The sequence below is a fragment of the Halyomorpha halys genome, unplaced genomic scaffold (assembly GCF_000696795.3).
Source record: "Halyomorpha halys isolate HHAL.00 unplaced genomic scaffold, Hhal_1.1 Scaffold452.1, whole genome shotgun sequence".
In the NCBI taxonomy this organism is placed as follows: domain Eukaryota; kingdom Metazoa; phylum Arthropoda; class Insecta; order Hemiptera; family Pentatomidae; genus Halyomorpha; species Halyomorpha halys.
Genome location: NW_027113202.1, coordinates 146,032 through 159,648, shown reverse-complemented (window position 1 = coordinate 159,648; position 13,617 = coordinate 146,032). Strand labels below are relative to the sequence as shown.

General features: G+C 28.9%; 1 long non-coding RNA gene across 1 annotated transcript in view; it reads left to right on the top strand.

Moving 5' to 3' along the window:
* Window positions 1-13,617, top strand: part of LOC136796610 (uncharacterized) — a 289,620-nt gene that overhangs the window by 167,093 nt on the left and 108,910 nt on the right. The window contains exon 2 of the long non-coding RNA XR_010844354.1: window positions 59-97. This is a non-coding gene — a long non-coding RNA (uncharacterized lncRNA). The remainder of the gene's footprint in view (window positions 1-58; window positions 98-13,617) is intronic.

Sequence of the window (13,617 nt, the reverse complement as noted above, 5' to 3'; positions counted from 1 at the left end):
ATTAATGTATGTAATGTAATGTATTACCTAATTTCTTTTTTAATTTTTTTATTTTCAGATCCTCTACAAGCCAAAACCAAGATATATGAAACAGAAGGTCACTATCACTTCATATCATATTAAAATTAAGAATATAAGCATAGATAATATAAGTTACTTTTTAAATTTACTTACACTAATAGGTTTTTCGTTTAATAGTATACTTTATTGTATATTTAGTTTATAATATCAGTACACACGAACGTGTGAAATATGTGTACGGATCTTCTTAACGACACCTAATAATGATGTTGATGACTCATCCAATGGACAAACGCCCAGTAGAGCGCGATAAGCAATTGAATGGGTTGAAACTGAAAATAGGAAGCAACGTTTTCACCCTGATCTTCTCTCTCAGTCATACTTGAAGGATCAAATCAACCGAATGTAGGACTCATGATCCTACGTGCCATAAAGATTTTGCTCTGTCCAGGTTTCTTGACAATCCTATTCGTGAAAAGATAAATATATTCCAGCTGACTCTGACGACGATATTCCGTGGATCTGGAACGATTTATCTTTAACATGAACATTTGTTTGATGAACCTCTTATTTGACTAAGACTTTTGTTACTTCTTGCCTCAAGAGGTAACAAGAGTTATCAATAAAAGGGCATTGTGAAAACATCAATTCACAGCAAAGAAGGCACTCCATGTCCTGCTAAGTAAATATACTCAATAAGCATAAAAAAATATTTATTGTTATGATGAGAAAAAAAAATGAAACCAAATGCGTTTTAGTAATTAATGAACTGTGATAATTGATATACAATAAAAGTACCATCAAATGGAGTGAAGATTGTGTTAGTTTTTTAGATTTTCCTTTGTTTGTTTTTTATTTACCCACATATTCGAATAAGTTTAGTGCAAAAATATATTTACACGTTTATAATTTCAATTTTTGAGCGGTTAAAAATGTTATTAATTTGTTTCACTGACTGATCCTTCACAATTAAGTTTAATTCATTTATTTTTTTTCTTGGACGTTTCGGGTTAGTGCGTCTTCAGATTCTAATCTACCCCAGTATTATCGGGCGTATCACAAATTATTAAACATATAACTGTATTTAAACTTATAATTACAGAAATAAAGTTTGGTTAGAGTCTTTATTGTTTTAAATTTTAAAAATGGAGTTTTATTATTATATTATAGGAACCTCTAAAATAAATCCACTCTGAGCCATAAATTTTGGTACGCCAATAACATTACACAACATATATTCAATTTAACGAGTTCATATTTAATTTATTTAGCTCTGCAGACGATAGAGAGATTGCACACATCAAGTATTATATGTATGTCGCAGTATCTAATTTGAGTATTCATGTTCCAGTGGAGGAATGAAATGTTTAATTTAAAAAAAAAAAAAATTATCTTTTTTAGGTCTCAATATTTTTACGTAGGTTCACAAAAATCACTCCCTAAAAACTGAATATTAAAATGCTTTTGTCTTTTTCAGATCTAATCGATTATCCACACTCAAATCGTCAAAAACCACAAAAAAAATCGTCAAAAAAAATCACGGAGTTAATTATGCTAGAGAAGGCTAGGAAATTAATAAAGTTGGAAACAAAAGTTGGAAAATTAACAATATCTTCAAGAAGTAGACTCTACATGCCAAGGTTAGGACCAAGCAAAGATCAAACAAAAAAAGTTCACTTACAAAACTAAAAAGGCAAGACTATCACAACGCTTAATAGACAACGATATAAATTTAATAACCAATTAATCGAACTTGGGGTTCAATAAGTTGAGTTGAACTTCTGGGCTTTACTGAAACTATCATTTTTTTTCGCTTCCAAAATCCTTCATAAATTCCTTAGTGCTCCTTACTGAGTTCCAAACAGAATTAATAGTAAAAACCTCAATATTCCGTATTTTGCTGATATGGTCTAAAACCAGACATTAATCCTTTCATGATAAACCTTCTTATAATTCAAACTTAGTTGTTTCTAACTTTGCTTCCTCTTCAATATTAGACGTGAGGGCTGAAAAGAAGATGGCTTCGAGACTTTCTACTTTAGGATGTAATTAGAGTTCTACCAATAGACAGACTCTCTAAAATTGAATTGTGTTACTGCAATATAACTCACATCACATTTACTTGTCTATTTATTTAATACAGTTGTGAATTTCAATGAACAAATTAAAAAATAAAAGTATAAAAATTGTAGAGATTAGGGATGTGAACATGTGTACTGTAACACTATGAGTCAGGTATGAGAATATACAAAATAGGTGTTATTTTTAGTGTAGAGCATAAGAAGGGTCGACTACCAGAAATGTAGCGAGAAGTTCAATAAAGGACCTGGCAAGGGGATAATAAAGAGGACGGAGGCACTTGGAGACTGCTCGAGTACTGTGTGTGAGGTAAAAAAAAAAACCTCACAGATCCTACTGGCCCTAGGCATAGCCTTATATGGAATAACACGTATTCAAGTCGTTGGTGCGCAATCGATAGATAACCCTCTCTGTTGTGGCTCTTGTTCTCCCCAAACCCTCTCGGCTATTGGCCCCATTATCACATATATTGCTTATTATTGATACTGTAATGATACTCGTAGCACTCTATAGAGCACCTCTATAGCCTGGAAAATGAGGTTTTGATAGAAAGTTAGAGAGATATCTCAAATAGGTTCTCTTCGCCCAGTGCAGTCTTCCGCACAATGTCCAATAAGAGTAAGGCTCCCCATTGACACAAATTGATCGTTACGGAGATATTGCCACTAGGACAGCACCTATATAGTTATTACTAAGCAACTGATGGGTCTTGTAATACGAGAATGGTTGGATTTTCTGGATCATAAAAAGGTTTATTACTACTCTTACTGCCCCATTATTAATACTTGTTTTAATAATTAAGGTTTTCAAAGGGACGCTCAGGTTTTCAGCAATAAAGGTATAGTTGGATACTTCAATAAAACCCTCTAGCACGCTCCTAACCATCCTTAAATTTTGCACTTACCTGTCAACTGTTATAAGTGTGTGTTAATTGTATTAATTATAATAGAAGAGTTTTTATTTTTTTTTATTCATTTAGTTAATTTATTTTATCTTATTTTAGTATGTATGAGATCATTCATCACTATTACCTATTGCCCACAACTGTGTGAAAGATTGTAATATCTATCAATAAATAAAAAGTAGTATATCTAAAAAGAGAAAAAAAAAATATAATAGTGGATCAAGTTAGTTGAAAATTACGTTTACGTATACGAAAAGTATAGGAGATTTATTATTATTTTTTTGGAAAAAATTCTCACAGAAAAGAGGTTGGTAATTTTTTTGTTCATTACGATATTTTTTGGACATACTAAAGGTCATACATACTAAGACTTTTTAGCGTGCCTGATTAGAAAAATATAATCCGTGGAACATGTTATGTTATTTAGTAAAAAATGTTTTGAAAAAAAATTATATCTAAAGAACTATCAGAGATGTCTCCTTATTATGCAAGTCGAAGCTACGAAAATTTACTATAAAGTAGTTAAATTCTGATGACTATCTTCGTTTAATGCAGTTTACCAGTATATTTATTATTTGTTATTCCGTTAAAAAAAATATGGTTTTTTGAAAAATTTTAATTTGAGAATAATTGAATATAAAAACTACACATTTTATATAATTTATTAAATATATTTCAACTATGTTATTACAAACTTTAAGAAATATATTATTATTTTCATAGTGTGATATGGTAAATTACTTAACACTGACTGTAACATTAGCAAACATTTTAGGCTTTTCATTCACTATTTTGTTGATTATTACTTTTTTTTTAAACCAATGATTTTTCCAAAACCCAATATTTTTCAGCATAGATTTTTGTGTAAATTAATACGACACAAGATTGTTTTTATAATTTTATGTACGCCTAAAAATAAAGTTTGTATGCTCAGATTTGTTTACATTTTTAGCTTTTCAAGAAACCCAGAAATTTTCCATAAAATCTAAAAAAAACATTTTTTGCATTAAACTTATATATGCTTTTGATTACTTTTAAAAATCAAAAATATAACAATAATTTCAACATGACTCAATTAATCTACACTAAACTTAGGAATAGTTTAGGAATCTATGGATTCTATAAACTGCATTGAATAAACGATGAATAGAAGGGGAAAAAAACCTCCAAATAAATCACGTTCAAAACGTTTTAATTTCTTTAATGAATGGAATTTAAGGGTGTCAGACGACTCTAAAAACTAATATGATTTGGATTTTTCTAAAAAACATTTTGTTGGCTTACTTTGCTTGAAGCCTTTTTAAGTTTGTATATTTTTTGGGGAATATAAAGTCATTAAATTGAATAAGATATATTTTTTGTTTTGTTTTTTAGGAATAAACAAATCAATTGGTATATTTCCTTGAAAAAAAGTATACTTTCCAGGTTATGAGCCAATAAAGTTTAATATTGTTGATAATTTTTTTCTACTGGATATAACCAAGATTTATGAGATCATAGATAAATAATGAACCAACATTACATTTTCATTTATATAGAATACTAAGCAATTTTTCTAATAATAAATATTGTTTGATATATCTCAATTTACTGGTATGATCACTAATAATTAAATCCCTCCCACTTTACGGCAACTAAGCATGACTCCTTTTAGTTCATCGGTAATTACGTGATGTACCCGAGGGCTTGCTTGATGAGAAGCATCAAAGTCAATATTAAATATAATTTTGTCTCTACTTTATGCTAATGAAAGTTTCAAGTCAGAAAAAAATATTGATTTATGAATTTTTTTCGTAATTCTAATCAATGTTATTCACTGTTTATTTGGTTTAGTTTCATAAATCCTTTCCTTTATTTTATTTTTAATAAAAAAAAATGAAGTAAAGAATAATTAACAGGAAATTCATCTTGAACCGTTAAGGGATTCCAAATGTTTGGTATTTGAAGAAATAGGTGATTGAAGATGTTGTGGGACGTTAAGAAAAAATTGAGATTACTCTGACGAATATTTTAAATTCTCCTTTCTACATAGCACTTGTTTGATTTTTGCTAATCCTTTAATTGGTATAGTTAAAAATCGAGCTTTCCTGTTTAAATTAGGAATGATTAAATATTTAATTCAATTCTTATCCGATTTATATATTTATAACATAACTTCAATCCACTCACGTCTTTATTTATTTTGTTAATTGTTTATTTCACACATAATATTTGGACTGTAGATTTTGTTTATTAATGTTGATCTATTATTTTTAAGGTGTTAGTTTAATTATAATTGGTTTAAATGGTGAGTTAGATTATTTAATTTGAACCAATGTTTACAGCTAACTCTTGTGTGATCTAGAGAAACTGGTTCGAGATTAAAAAACAGCGCAATAAAACTTATGGGGATTAAAAAAAATTGTATCGCAACAACCCATGAAGGGTAGAAAGTATTGGTTTTTAAACAACGGTTGTGCAAGGAAGTGATTCGCTCAATATAATGCCTCACCCACCAGATTTTTTCCAATTAAGGGTACCCTCTTTTTAAAGGCTGGGTGGACGTTGGAGGCTCCCTGGATCCATAAGGTTGACTCACTAGTCTACAGTAAGAGAATAAATAATTATATTATTTATGGTGTCTGAGTCTCTGAGCTACTCCACTTTTTTTTAAAAATTTTTATTTAAAAATTTCTTGTTATATAACACTTTTCTTAGCTAGTGAATTTTAAGGAGATTTATTCTGATCATTTTTATAATTAATTAGTCGTGATTTTTATTGATTTGAACCTTATCACTAATATCTCTTTCAAATAATTAATACTTCAAAATAATTTAAGAAATAGAAAAAGCTTAATAAAGGTTTTTTATTTATACCGTACTTCTGTAAATTAAAATTCGTAATTTTCAATGACAGAAATAATGCAGGCTAAATTTTAAATTTAATATTTTGAAATGGTTGTTATAAGTTTTTTTACGATCTTTTTTCAGTGTATGAAAATAACTTCTGTGTAACAGGGTCGAGCGGATTTATGTATTAAAGTCTTATATTGCAGTGACAGGCTTCTGACAGATAATAAATGGTTCTGCCTATAAGTATAAGGCCTCTTTGTTTTAATGTTTTAAAGAAACTAAAAAATATATGTTTTCGGCACACATATATAAATAAATACCTGTAACTTAATTATGAAAAGTATTTTATGATTTTCTGTTTTATTTATTTACTTAATTAAATTTACAACTGTACAAATAATAAATACAATAAGTAAATCTGTGGAATGTTTCATTTACACTTTAAAATCTTGGGAAGGAACCACCCGTTGGTGGTACTTTAAGCTTTTATTTTAATTAGAAGGTCCCGTGGCCATCTTCTTTTCAGAAACCTCGGAGGATTGTCAGGGATGAGAGATTAAGAACAAATGGGTTAGGATGGGTAAGAAGTTTAGAATGAAAAGACGCATGTCTGTTTAGGGCCAAATCTGCAACGAATGGGATGTTAAGGTCTTTGTAGATGAGTTTTTTTGTAACGTAATAAGGAGCATCAAGGATTTTACGTAAGATTTTGGATTGTAAGGATTGGATGCAGGAGGAATTTGATGGTTTGGTAGAGCCCCAGAGCTCAATTCCATATGTCTAAATTGGCCTGATTATAATAGTATATAATAATTCTTTGTAGTGAATTGCCAGTTTAGAGCGATTGGCAAGAAGGTGCTGTAGCAATCGAAATCAACGAGCAGTTTCTTATGCTTTTTTAAATTAATACAATGTGAACTATATCTTTTTAAATTTGAATCTGTTAAATATGATTTCAAATTATGTCAAATTTGATATCTGGTGGCAGTAAATGACTTTCTAAGGATAAAATTTACCTGATTAATTTTTAGCTACTTTTTACTAAGTATTTCATGCCATACCATTTAAATGGTGCGAAGAAAGGTTGAATATATACTCCATAGTATTTTTTCATCATTACAATATAATTTCTGAACTCTGCACGTAACATTCTAAGTCGACCTGCAGTTCTTCTTGTGCTTAATAATGGTTATCAAATAAAATATCGTAAATGATAAATATGATTTCTACCAGTAGTAGTTTTATTTTGATGATAAATTTTCTTGAAAAGTAATTTTTAGTACTCATTTACTAATTTATTATTTTTTTAATAAATATTTAATTGGTGGGTAGGATGGATGAATTCATAATCCATTGTATGTATCTCTTCATCATTATTTTTCTACTTCAATATAAAAACGATATAAGTTTGTGAGCTTAAATTTAGGTTAGGTTCTACACCAACATGATAATTTTGTTGTACTGAATATTGATTGTCAAGTGAATCCTTTACATTTTACATTTGATTTTTAATAATAATAATTAATTATAATTTTGAAGCGAAATTTTATTTAAGGGATACTTTTATTTGCTTTTGCTTTTCAATATTTCATCTTATATAATTTACTATTTTTTTTTTATTTTAAATATTTCATCTTATATAATTTACTATTTTTTTGCTTTTTAATATTTCATGACACATAAATTAATAGGTACGTATGTCGGATAAATCCATTATATTATTCTGTTTTATATATGCGAATTCTAAGTCAGTTAACATTTTAAAACGACTTGCAACTCTTCTTGTGCTGAATGGTGGTTTTCAAATAGAATGCATAAATGGTAAATTTGATTTCTTTTAATAATAATTTTATTTTGAAAAGAAAGTTTCCTGGAAAGTAATTTTAATCCATTGAATATTTTTCTATTTTATTACCATATAATTTGTGAACTTAAATATGGAAGCGAGGAGGCTCAGTGGTAAGGTACTGTTCTACTAACTCCATGGACCCTGATTTGAATCCAGCTGTGACAGAGCAAACCCTGTAGGTTTGGGAGCACTCCGGGTCCACCCAGCCTTATAAAGTGGGTATCCTTAATAGGGGAAGAATCTGGCGGTCAAGTGTGATTCTGACTAAATCACCTCCTTGCACAACGGTTGGTGTATGGGTTGTATTGGTATAGATTTATTTAAAATTTAAGTAAAGTTCTCAACCGACCTGATAGTTTTGTTGTCCTAAATAATAATTGTCAAGCAAATATGTCTAATCGCGGTTTTGTAGTTATGATAAGATAGAGTAGTATAACTATTCGTAAATTTTACAGCTCTAGTTCAGTAGTAATTTTTTTATCAATAATAACTACTCTATCCCCAAGGACTGTTTTAGTATAGTGCAAATAGTATTAAAAAATCTTTGTTTTCTCTTGAAAACAAGTGTGAAGGCATGAAATATTATATACCTGTCTGTAAATATAGTATTTTTTAAACAACAGTTGTTTTTATTTTTTTATAAAAGTGGCATTCATCATCCTGAATAACATAGCTATCCCTTCGGCCCTCCCCTTCCTTTATGATATGAATCGCTACCTTTACGGTCAGGTGTTTGCTCGGTGGAGGCCCTTAAAGAAGGATGGAAAAACAACGAGGCGGGAGGAGGGGGGAGAGGGAAAGGGTCGAGTATTTACCATCAAATATTGCCTGTACCAGCAGCCCATTGTCCACCCAGTCCTTCATCGCCGATATCATCTTACTTCTTTTAAAGGGTTGTGTATTTTTAATGATTGGAAATATATCCTGTCCCATTATTATTTTTAATTCCGTTTGCAATAAAAATAAATGAAAAAAAAAACAGCAATACCCGGTACGGTTTCAGATTCCTGAATGAAACTAGAAGTAATGATTTGTAAAAAAAACAAAAAACTAATTTAATCATAAAACAGATGAATAAAAGTAGTGAAATAAGAGATGTCATGAAAAAAAAAGCAATAAACTGAATAACTCTAGAAACATTTATTAAACATAAATATAAACTTTTAAGACACTTAATATAAAAAAAAAAGTTTCAAATATTTGCAATACAGAGAAATTAATTAGATATCAACTTATAATTTGTATTTTTCATTTAAAAGTATATAATGACTCATAAAAACATAATATTTCATGAATTTATTTATAAATTTAAATATGAATTAAATCATATTTATTAAATTTATCTATGAATTTACGAATAACGTAGAAAAAAATAAATATGTAAAGTAGAAAATTCAGCATATTCAGTTTATTGCTTTTTTTCATCACATCTCTTATTTCACTAATTTTATTTATCTGTTTTATGATTAAATTAGTTTTTTTTTACAAACCATTACTTTTCATTTCCATACCATTTCATTCAGGAATCTGGAACCGTACCGGGGTATTGTACGGGTACATGATGAAAAAAAAAAGCAATAAACTGAATATGCTGAATTTTCTATTTTACACATTTTTTTTTTTTTCTACTTTATTCGTAAATTCATAAATAAATTTAATAAATATGATTTAATTCATATTTAAATTTATAAATAAATTCATGAAATATTATTTCTTATGAGTCATTATATACTTTTAAATGAAAAATACAAATTATAACTATTATATCTAATTAATTGCTCTGTATTACAAATATTTGAAACTGATTTGTTTTTTTATATTAAGTGTGTTAAAAGTTTATATTTATATTTAATAAATGTTTATAGAGTTATTGAGTTTCTATGTGTATTTTCAATGACTTTCTTTATATATATGTTTGAATGTTTGTCTGTTTATTGTTTATTTAGAATATGATGAAATAGATACTAGACATATTTTACACAAGTCCCTAACTCCTCCAAATCGGACTAGCAATATTTGAAGTATATATTTGCGAAAGAAAATATATTTAGGTGAAACAAGATATTAACCCAATTAAGACCTGGTGGATACTAAACCATACAATGGTGAACATTTTTTATTAAAATTGAATCAACGGTTTGATTGATTATTTTCAACACAATTTTGGATACAAAAATAGACTGGCAGACAAACATACACGGAACCAAGTTTCTTCCTTGGTGTCTTAAACCTAAATAAGGAGAGACATTTGTTGATTCTAAGAACATTATTTTTTTTTTATTTCCATACCTTTGTAGTGAGGAAGCAATATAAGCTTAAAATATACGGGTCATTTCAATTTGTAATATCACTAAAATTGGGTTGAAATCGAAGGTGACACGTGATATTAACAATTTCTTGCCTAGTTTACATTGGTAATCAGCGAAATGCAAATAAAATTGTTAACATTTCTCATAGAAATGTCCATAACATTTGATTTAATTTACATTGATTCATTGAAAATATTAGTACATAACATTGCACCATTGACCAGTGTAAAATGTATAAATGAAAATGTTATTAACGTTTTTTTTATACATAGCAATGTCAATAATATTTCGGTTTTGCCAGGTGTAAAAAATAGGTATCAACGTATGAATTACAGAAATATTCAAATTTTCTAAATTTTTGTAACCAATCACATTTCGGTGGAACTACCTACGGAGATAACTACTTTTTTTTTCAAAAATTATAGACTTTTGGAGTGTTTCAAACGTCATTAAAAGAAATTAGAGTGTATTTTATTTATAAAATTATTTATAAGCCTTAGTAAAAGTTGGTATAATTATTATTTAGCATTTTTAATGTTACTGCTCCTTCATTTATGTTTAGCCCATTCAGATTGAGTTAGATGGTATCGAATCTGCATGTGAAGAAGGTTGGTGGTAGACAAGTCCTTTTGCGGGCTTCAACTTTATTATTTTCTCATTACTATTAATGAAACTATTAAGTTTGAAATGTTCATGAATGAAACAATTAAGTTACTTTTCATCTGTTTTCGAAACAGAGTGACTGAGCTCTGCTGCTCTGAACTTTTTTATAGTTTACATTACATCCTGCCTAATTATATACTTCATCCCATTTCATACCCGACACACTCTCCATTTCCATATTTGTTATTACCCAGTTGCCCAACCATATTACCAGAGCTAATTAATTGAACCAATTAATTGAGAATTCTATTAATTGAACCATATTCGCATTACAGATCTACAAGCTAGTATTTTATTAAAAATTACCTGTGGAGTAATATCAAGAAGATTAAGGTTTTGCAATGAAAGGTAACGCTTTCAGATCTTTTTACACAATCATAAATACTACAATATCTATGATTTTCAAAACAGTAATTTTCTAACAAAACTTTAAAATTGTTGTTTCTTTGATTTAAAAAAAAACCTATACACATTCATAAGTGATGTCATATTTAATGATAAATTGTCGATTTACAGTTTAATCCACACTGTGTAAAATAATTAGATTTTAGCTATAGATAAAAAACAGGTTTTTTTTTAGTATTTTTAAGAAATGCGTTATTTGAAAATTATTTGATTCACCTGAATATGTTGTATAGGAGACAAAAATTCTCCAATAGTTGCTCACGTTGTGATAGAATCGTTTTATCATCCTAAAAATTCACAATCTATAATTCCAGGACACAATGGTTCCTATTCATCTCTCTATTCTCAGTCCGCTGGTGTTCCTCAAGGTAATATCCTTGGTCCCATCCTCCACACCGTCTATACAGCTGACATTCCAACCAATCCTATGGTTAAAATAGATATAAAACCGTAATTGGAGGATTAAGATAAATTCCAACAAATCCCATCAAATCACCTTTACCCTTCGTCGTAAACCTACTGACTGCCATACAGTTTTATTTAATGATGTTACTCTTACCCCTGTCGAACAGATCCGCTACCTTGGACTACATTTGGACAAACGATTAACCTGGAATCCTCACACAAGACTGAAAAGGCATGAAACTTCACGTCGATTTAGACTATTACAGTACTTACTAGACAAACGGTCTAAACTTCCAACACATTACAAAAGACTGGTCTACATGACTGTAATAAGGCTAATCAGGACATATGGAGTTGAGCATTGGGGCTCCACTAAACCTTCGAATTCCTCTCGTATTCAATCCTTACAATCCAAAATCCTCAATGCTCCTTACTTTGTCACAAATAAAATCATACATAAAGACCTTAATGTTCCCTATGTAATCGATTTAGACCGAACCAGATATCACTCCTTCCATTATAAACTCACTAAACACTCAAACCCCCTAGTTTCTAATCTTACATCCTCTTCCATTCCTGACAATTCTCCGAGGCGCCTAAAAAGAAGATTCGTGGCCATCTAATGTAAAATGTCATTAGAGTGCTATCAATGGGTAGTTTCTCTACACGCCTTTAACACTCCAATTTAACTTAGATCAGATTTACTAAATGTATTATAATGTACAGTTGTAAATAGGAATAAATAAATATTAAAAAAAAAATAATGCCAAGACAAATCCACATCAACATCCAGGCTATTATTAATCATCAATATCAAATATCGACATCAATATTCATTATTAATATCATGTATCACTTGAAAAAATGAAGATTCCAAGAAGATTGTTAAAATTAAGGCACGAGGACAAAATACTTTTTTGGACTCAGTTGATCCTTGAACTAGTAAATTAGGGAGAGAGGTGTCGATAAATTTTTTTTCTTTGAGTAGCTAACTGACGAATCCCGGCGCTGAGTGGCTACAGTACCCGCAAACATAATACCAGTACACCACGGCTCTCGAGTTTATTTCCTTTTTTATTCTAGCAACGGATAGCTTAAGTAATTTTAAAACATTGTATATTGTACGTTTATTAAACATCATAAATTGATAATATTTTTGTATTTAGTTTCATTTTCGTTAGGCTTAATAGGTATTTTTCAGTAGTTGTTGTCTTTATTCATACATTCTTGTATTTCTTTTCTATTCTGTTCCTTTAAAAAAAAAATATTAACGTAGGCCCTAATTTTAGTCAGATGGTCCTTCATTCAGTTGATATAACAATTATTATTAAACGAATTTAAAATAAACTAATATAGATAAATGAAAGAAATAATTAACTAAGACATATATTAAATGACTAGTTTAAATCATTTCTTATCTATTGAAATCATTAATTATCTCATGCATTAACTATATCTATATTCTGCCACAGGACATCCTGTTATTAATTCTATATTTATCAGTTCTGTTATCGCCACTCTAAAATTTTATTTCATCTTAATTTCCTTTTTTTATATCACTTTATCTTTTTTTCCCATTAATATACTAATATAATAAAGTCAATTATTTATTTTGTTAAATCTATAAATGGCTTTTTTGTAATTAATTTTACTATTATCTATCATTAAAAATTATTATTTTAATCTATTTATTTTAACTTAATTCTTTTTAATTTATAACATTGTATATAATTAGGGGTGTCAATTGAATGAGGCTATAAACTCCCATAATACCGTTTACATTAACCATGTAAGCCCCACCTGGCCGATCTGGTATCAAATAAAAACTATTTCTGTGTCAACATAACTAATTTGAGAATAATTATAATTTTTTTAAAATAAAGTTTCTGGTTTTTGGCATGTTTGACGTAACATTCCTTCTATATAAAACAAATAATTTTACTTCTATATATGTGAGTAAATTCCTGATCCTAAAGTAATTATATTTTTTAAGTAAAGCAATTTTCCAAACATATTTTTATTTTGCATTTATTTTCTTCAAAAGTATTCTAATCTGGACATATGGAGTTGAGCTTTGGGGCTCCACTAAACCTTCGAATTCCTCTCGTATTCAATCCTTACAATCCAAAATCCTTCGTAAAATCCTCAAT